Here is an 8,781-nt window from a genome sequence, read left to right on the forward strand (position 1 = left end):
CTGCATCCCTCACTGTGGTAGCACCTCTGCACAGCTGGCACCAGGACATTCCCCAGCCTCTCATCAACAAAGTGTACTGAACAAGGTTTCCCTTCCTCAGGTCTAATCATCCACTAGAGCAGATTCAATGAAAATATCGTTGAAAAGCCATTTTATCTCCAGAAATGTAAAAGAAATCTATTTACATGCAAAACACAACCACCACGCCCCCAAAAAAAAAAAAAAAAAAAAAAAAAAAGAGAAAGAAGAAGCCAATCAAAACTGTTGTAATGGTATAATTTTCATTACCACAGTCCACGGAAGTGGCATCATGCACAGAACTGAAGCAGAATAAAGGTTTGAGCCATATAACTGTGTTCAGTTATAATTGTAGCTTCCAAGTTTAAAACATATTGGGTCTTATCTTGTGCAGTGTAAATCAGTCTTGTCCCATTGTAAATGGAGCTGGGCCCACTCACAGACACCAGGGATCTGTCTCATTAGGGTCATCTGACACAATGGGCTGGAAACCATGTCTTTTGCAAGCTCCACAGTTATTGCTGCCAAAATCTTCTCAACCTTGAGAGACTGAAAGAAATGTGTGACAAAACAATTGTACTTTGGGGATAAGGCATCTCCTAAAAAAATCTGTTTTTCTCTGCCTGGTTGCCAAATGTTTCCTCCCACATAAGCAATTGAAAAGTCTCCTTTGAGCCACTTCTCATGAATAGCAAAACTGCAGCAAGAATGTATGGTCTGAAAGCCCATCCTAAGTATTTAAACAATCCATTCTCAGACTCAAGGGGAATGGCTGCTGACCTTCTCTCACAGGACAGCTCTGGCTGAGTGTGAGGCTATTGGTAAGACAGGCAGCACTTGGAAGATGAATTTTGGTCTCATCTCTTGCTGCAAACACACCACAGCTGAGCCCTCAGACCCCCTCTGGGGCTGGCCCTGCTGTGGTCAGTCACAGGGTGTTCCCAACAATCCAGAGTGTTTCTTCAGGTCCCTAGGAGAATTTCATATACAGGAAAATACTCATATAATTCATACTGGTGCCAAAAGGTGCCTGAGGGGCAGTGCTACCCTTGTTCAGTGATCTGAGACAAGGAGATATTTAAAATTACCAAGACAAACTCTCCAGGCAGATGAGGCAAGGTCAGAGGAGTGGCCACATGGGAAATCCTGCTCTTCTATGGTCTCTAGCTTAATTCAGCCAGACATCACAGGGTTAAAATAATTGGAGAGATGCAGGGGGACAACTTGATCAAGCAAGGGGCTATGCTGGAAACTTGCTATAATCGCTGAAAATCAAAAAGGAGAAAACAGGATAGGAATAAATGTAATATGGGCCCAGGAGTAGCAAAGAAGTTATTGAAGGACAATGTCTCATGCACCCTGGAGCAAAAAGGTAATTAAGGACAAGGACATATCATCCTAATGGTGGCATCTAATTTAGCAGAAAGGCTCAGAACGGGGTTATCCCTTTACTCATTCCACTGGTGACCAGCTCGGTGTGAGAAGCCCCATTGGTGTTTGGGACTAGGGCTTCACAGACAGATGGAAACCTTTGGAGGTGGCCACAAAAAGGGTTATGAAATTTGCCCAGCTGGTGTTTCTCTGCACTCCTGGGACAAGAGCATCCTCCCCAAGGAGGAGCTGTGCAGTGCCATGCTGGTACAGCAGAGGCTGAGCATGAACATGTGAGGATAGCAGGCACTGGTGGCACTCCTACCGCTGGGAAAATAGTATATATGGAAATAATGTCTCTCAAAAACTTACCTGCTCTGCTGTTCAAAATTTAGACTGGCAGGTAATGGATGTTTTACTTTGCCTTTCAAAATTTAAGTAAAAAGTACGTTTAAACTGCTATTGTCATCTGATGCACTGGATTTTTATGCATTAAAGGCTCTGTTAATGCAACATTTATATAGCTGGAGAAGTCCTAATTTATCCCTATTGATTTTAACTTGGACTTACTTTTACACTCCGGGCAAGCTTCTTCAAAAATCAATATTTTTACCTTTTGACAAATCTGCTGCAAATGCATGGTTTTCCTATCCATCCTTAACTTTTGAGTAGCAATAAAATATACAGGGGAAAAAGAAATAGAAATCTAGTCAGCATAAAAGCTTCCCTACCTTCCCCAACACTGCTCACAGTAAGCCTCATTAAGCATATGTGGTATGTGCTCTCTGCTAAGTGATCAGGGCTTGAATTTAAGATCTCACTCAAAATTATGGCATTGTGGGATATCTTATTTCTCAAAATGGGTAATTTAACAACACTAGGGAGAAACTTTCCAAGTGTATTAAACTTTAAAAGCATATTAGAATGACCACAGCATCGTCATTTTGCAGGCAGAGGGGGAAAAGGTCTGTCAAGGTGACAGGAAGGCTGTAGAACAGAATAAGGAATTTTCTCCAAGGATGTGCAGCTTCAGCTTTGGCATTGTTTGGTGGTGCACATCTGGTTTTTTGGGAACAACCCTCCTCCCAGTGGAAGTCCCTAAAACCTACACAGTTTGTGCCATTGCACAGGGGCCTGGCTGCACCCAGTCCCTGAAATCTCTGCTCCATTGCTCCACTGAGAGATGGGGGATTTTGCTATTGACTTCAACATCCACAAAGACAGCTCCAAAATATTTTTAATGCTATTTTTTAAAGGGTTGCTTCCAGTAATGCTTGCCTTATGCAACATTAACTTCTGTGACCAGCACTTAGCAGGTCATCTTGGGTCCCACTGACATGTGCAGGATTAAGCAGGGTCCTAATTTTAATAATGAGAAGCTGTCAGAAAAAGAATTTCTGCTGCTGTTTATTCACAAATGTAAATTCCTTTAACAGTCATTGTGGACTCTGAAGGACACCTGTTGTTGTTTAATTTTTTCCAGCAAATGTATTTATTATGATTATGTCACTTTCAGAGACAGGAGCACCTCGTTTCCTTTTACAGGGAGATTAGAAGGAAGGATGATGGGCACCTCAAAACAAGTTTAATCTGTTTAGAAGGCAAATATCTGAAAGTGTTGCAGACTTTTGTTCTTGGGTAGAATTAATTGGACATTTTAGGGAGAAGCAGAGAACAGGAGCTGTTGCAGCTCTCACTGATTTCAGCTGGAAAATGGCCTTTAGCTTACAGCATTTGATGGGAGCCCATTCCTGCATTCCACCAGGGTGAGACTAAGGCTGAGGAAAGCTTCTCTGTGGTCCCTACAGGTGCTTTTGGTTGTACCAAGGACATCTCCAGACCTGAGTGATGAATGAAAAATCCTGTTTTGTTGTTCATTGTCATTTCTCCTAATCAGCAGTAGTCTCTGGGAGCTGGATATCAACTGCCTCTCAGATTTTGGTGATAGAGACCCACTGTCTGATAGATTAGCTTCTTGATAATTATTGATATTGTCTGTATATGAATAAAAACAAGATAGTGATTGGACTGCCTTAGTGTGAGGTATTTATATCTTACTGTTTCTATCTGATCTCATTGCTATTTTGTAGGATGTTCTGGACCTTCTCAAAAGTTGTGCATAGCCCTGCAGTTTCCCATTAAGCTGTGAAATGCTGTACCACTGAGACTATGTATACATCAGACAAAAAACCCCAAAATGCCTGAGCTATGAGCACCTCAGTGCTGAGCTCTGACATCAGGAGTTCAGACCTGGCAGTTGCAGAAGGCATAGCCTCACTTTTGGGTTTATTTCTCACTCCAAGGACAGGATGCCATTCACACTCACACTCTTGCCCTTTTTTTGTTTTTAGATGCAAGCCTGAATCAAGCCAAAGAGATCTTGTTTTGCTGAAATGTTAAGCTACTTTTTTTTTTTAATGTTTTAAATAAAAGGACTCAGCTTGGTAATTCCAACCATTTAATTGGAAAATACTCTGTACTGTTCTTGCTGACCCCTCTGAACAAGGCAACATTATCACCAGCAAGCAGAAAAGTCTCTGGCAGAAAGCACACAGAGTATCTTTAATACAGGACAAATAAGGGGTGGGACTGAACTTTGGGGTGCTCTTGCAGCCATTCCCTCTCTTCCTCTGAGAGTGCATGCCCTCTGCCTGCTTCCAGGGAAACACCAAATGGCATTGTCAGCTGCTCTGAGTGCACAGAGCTGAGATCAGGGCATCTGACAGCATCAGGTGTTTGCTCTGCATTCAGGAATATCCTCCCCTGCAGAGGTTCCTGTCTGTGCTGCTGTGTGTTGGGTCAGAACATCCAAAAAATGCACAGAAGTGGAATACCTGGGGTGGAATCCAGACTGGGAAGAACTTGGCACAGGCTGAATCACAACAGAGTTACAAAAAGCTCTTTTCAGCAATGCTGGACAGTAAAGCCAGAAAGATACAATCAGTGTGATCTAAAATCCACCAGTTCCTGCTCACTGGTTGGAAACTGCTGTATGCTTCCTTTGGGTTTGCTAACTCCTTCCCCAGGACCAAAAGCTGTTTTCCTCTCCATTTGGGTAGAAAGACTGCAGCCAGCTGGGGAGGGGGAGCAGGGCTGGGGCTTTCCTGGTGTCCCCTGGACATGTGGGCACCCTTGTCCCCAGCTCTCACTGCCCCTACAGTGCTCCAGCCACAGCAAGGCCACATCAGCTGACATCCTCAATGTGAGCATCACCATTGCTTTAAAAAACAGTGCAGCAATGAAATACACACAATCCCACAGAAAATATCCTTCCTTTTTTGTTAAAATACTGGTTATTGCTCTTAGGTTAATATCTGTCATGAAAATGGTTTTAATTCCAGAATGTAGAAAACACCTTGGAGGCTGTTAGCTTTGCTTTTTGTTATGAATGTCATGTTAGTACTACAGGCCCTTGATTTTTTTATCCCCACTGGAGTAAGAGGCATCACTTTAAATAGGAAACACAGAGTCATTTTCTATGCATAGGGGAAGCTCTTTGTTCTCAGAGAAAAATGAATTATGCAGTCAAAACAGGTGACACATAGTAGATGTTGTTGCTTTCCATAACCTGAGATGTAACCCAGCTGTGCCCTTTGCTTTTGCAGATGTCAGCCCTACCATCTGCTGCTGAAAAAAAATACATGCATTGCTGTGGCAACACTGAGCAGCTCTGTGGTCTTTTCTGCACTCTGCTCAGGCTGTGCATTTTTAAATAGTGTGACCTTTATTGATTCCTACAGAAATGAACTGTGCAAGATGGAAAACTCAAAAAGTGTACTGCCAGAGTTCCCTTGCAGGACAAAGAATACAATTATATTACAGAAATGTTAAAACTAGGAGAGATGAAATCAGTTAATTTCCTCTGAAAATGTTTGAAAGAGCTTCAAAAAAAATAGAATGGGTGACAAAGGGAGCAGAGATCCGATCGGAGAGACAGTGGGATGGGAAAAATACTTGCTCCATTGAAATCAGAGATAGTTTTGGCATTGCCTTCAATGGAATGAGGATTTCATCAGCTATAACGTTTAACACACCACAGCTTTATAGTGCTTTTCCTAAGGAGGATGCTGTGTCCTGAACTCCTCTTTGCTGTAGGCATCAGCTAGCTCCAGGTAGGTGCTGGGAGGGGTGGAAACAGTGCAGGGGGAAACCTGCACAGCAGAGCAAGCCTTGCTGCTTGGAATTCCTCCCATTTCTGCAGCCAGGTCAGCTGTTTTCTTCTTCATCTCATCTCTCTAAACCTACAGAGGAATTTTCTTTCCATACATAAAAATCCTCCCCTCTATTTTCTCCAAGGATCTCTAGGACAGCTCCCCTCAGCTGACAGTCCTGAGGAGTAGATTCCAGACATCACAAATCAGCTTTGCTTCCCCTCTTCACTGTCCCTGTGCACTTTTAGCAGCAGGAAGAAAACACAAGCCCTTCTGAGCCTCCATCCTTGTGCATTCCTGCTCCTTGCCCCAGCTGGACAGCATTAGGTCTCCAGTTGCAGACTTCATTGCCAGGTTCCAGTGAGGTGCAGCCCAAAGTCAAACACTCAAGCAATAACTTTGTACTGTAAAGATTTAGCAGTGGTTGTGTTTCCTTTTCTTCAGTTGACCAAATCTGAGATGGCTCTAGGAGGAAAATAAGGGTTGTGTTTTAGTGGATAACCAAACAGCTACACTGTGCTGGAGAGCATGGCAGGCAGTTCCAGCTCTGCAGCCTTGTGCTGTTCCTGGCTACCTCCAGCATGAAGTACCAAAAAACTATTGTAAGTACTCAAATGAAATCACTCAAACATACCTGGAATATAGAACTGTTCTTCCTGGGATTCAGATTTTTAATGTCTGCATTGTTCTGTGACTGATGGCACCAAACTGTTTCTGCTCTCACATAGCTTTAGGTGCAAACCCCATTTGAGTGAGTACCCACAAGCATTGTCTCACAAACCAGCCTTCCTAACAAAAACTGGATGAAAGACAAATTTTGGTATTACCACGCTGCTTTGTGTCACTGCAAAACAGCACTTTTTCTTCAAACAGCCACAAATACCATCAAGTGGCCCAGACTCTCTGAAGAAATACAAAAAAGGGAAGATTCAAGTAAAAATAGGAAAACAGGAACTTGTGCCAAGAGATGGCCAGTCAGGCTGGTCTGATGGGGGCTGTCTAGTGGAGGGGGTGGCTGCTGTGTCATTCCTCAGCACTGCCTGCAGCCTGCACGTTCCTGATTGCTGACAAAGAGCAGGGACAATTTCCCACAGCTGTTTGGGTGAAGGCTGTTTGTGGGAGGTAACAACGCTTAAATTTATGAGGCATATTCCTAACACTGTTTCTGGGAGATGATTTACCATAATAATAATAGCTGAAACTGCAGGCTCCTCCAGAAAAGAACATTTGATGTCTAACAGACAGCTGCTGATGTAAATGTTTATGAAGAGTTTGTTAAGTATGTGACATTGCCTATATGGTAATGCAGAAATTATGCTGCTTGTAAAAGATAAGTTATGATAGAAAAATCAGTGGATAAAGAATGGATGAGAATGGTGCTGAAGCAGGACCACTGCTATGACAAATGTCATGTCAAGCAAGAGCAGCATGAAGAAAATCTATTAGCTACGTGCATTCACTGCTGGTGGCATATCTTGATTTTGTCATTTTAAGATGCTATTAAAATTAATGCTGTCCTAAGAGGTACTCCTGGAACTATGTATAAAATTGCCTAATTAGTTTAAAAGAAAGAATTCCAGTGAGATGCTAGATTTTGGGAGAGATACAGTGAGCAGATAAGTATGCCACCAGACACTCATGAAATGGACTCTCCTTGGAGAGGAATGCTTGCCCCTCATTTCCAAGAACAGCCTTGCAGCAGAATTGAAGTGGGAACTGAAGATCACAACTGCAAATCTCTCAATTCTGAAAGGTATTCTTTTACTTATTAAAAGGGCATTTTACTGAATGGATTCATACTGCAAATCAGTAGGTTTAATTAAGTGAAATAAATTGCCCTCATATTGAAACTCTCTTTCCTTTACAGATGCAGACCCTGAAATCACTGGTCACTAGTTCCCATGGCTATGATTTAATCTGACAGTGAAACAAAGGGAAACCCTGATATTCACCTCTGGCAAAACAGATGGAAATGTTTTTCAGATCTCTTTCTCTTCTTCCTTTCCACTCCACTGGAGGACACAGAAACAGATGTAATGACCTGGCTGTGGGATCTGTAATATAATCAGAATAGCTAAACCTTTAGCCCTACTACTGGAGAGACCAGCCCCTTTCAAAGGTGTAATGGTGTCAGAAATAAAGAAAAAGTAGAGCAGGTTCATGAGCTGGCTGCAGGGAAGTGCTAGATGTACCAGCAGACAAAGGCAGAGAGAAGTGTGGGAGGAAAGGGGAACCTCCCCAGCACCCAGCTGTGCTAACCTGGCCCTTTTCAGGTGGGGTTGTTCCCTGAATCACACTGGTCAGGGGTGCTGAGTGTGGTTAGAGGTGGGGAGGGACCCAGCTGAGCATTCCTCCAGCCTAGACTGACCCTTTGGTGTCCCTGCCCCTGGATTTATCCTCCCAGCATCCGTGGGTGTTCAAACAGGCAGTGAGCAGGGTGGTAGGTGTAGGAGCACTCCTCTCTGCTGTGGCAGTCAATAGCTGAAATCACAGCCTGGTGTTGATTTTCTCTTCTACTGACAATGAATTTGGGGATCCCCTGGGATTAGTATGGGATCCATGCTCACATAGAGCTGTGGGGAGGGCTCCCCATCCCACTTGCACATTTCTGTTACAATGATGTACTAATCAATATGAGTGTCTCATCTTACTTAAAACAAGAGGGGGAGAGTTGTAGGAGGAGAGATGGGATTGGCCTGCTAATTCTAATAAAACAAAGTCCATTTAAATGAGAAATTTTATAAACTACTGAGCACTCGTGCTGAATGAGAAGTGAAGCCTACTGCTATTAGATGTGGCAATAACAGGCTGCTTTGATTAGTAAAGCCACCAGGAGGGAATACCTAGAAACAGATGCTGCCAGTGAACCACACTGACTTTGAGCAGGAGATCCTCTCAACATGTAAATGAAGCTTTCTCCCTGGGAGTATAGGGAGACACAGAACAGGAGCCCCACATGGGCAGCTACAACGAATATTAGGAACCACTTGAGAACCAATTTTAATAGTTAAAATTTAATTTTGGTGATTTATATATTATTATTGCTTATGGGAGATAACATTTACAAAGCTGCCGCAATGCTCAGAATTTGCTTACATAGTGGTTTTGAAGGCATGTGCTGCTAATCAATGAGTTAATGATTTCTTCCATGCTGTAATCCATCATTTTATCACAGCACACAATTTAGCAATTTGGTTGTGCTAATTACTACAACAGCCAGAGCAGTTCTGAGCACAGCTCC

At 42.9% G+C, this 8,781-nt stretch overlaps 1 long non-coding RNA gene across 1 annotated transcript; it reads right to left on the reverse strand.

The window, feature by feature from the left end:
- Positions 1 to 254: 254 nt before the first annotated feature.
- LOC135281514 (uncharacterized) lies at positions 255 to 8,369 on the reverse strand. Its single transcript, XR_010348120.1, has 2 exons — positions 6,175 to 8,369; positions 255 to 6,005 (listed from the first exon to the last, which is right to left on the reverse strand). It is a non-coding gene; the product is annotated as an uncharacterized LOC135281514 (long non-coding RNA).
- Positions 8,370 to 8,781: the final 412 nt, after the last annotated feature.

Source organism: Passer domesticus, chromosome 15 (genome assembly GCF_036417665.1).
Source record: "Passer domesticus isolate bPasDom1 chromosome 15, bPasDom1.hap1, whole genome shotgun sequence".
NCBI lineage: Eukaryota > Metazoa > Chordata > Aves > Passeriformes > Passeridae > Passer > Passer domesticus.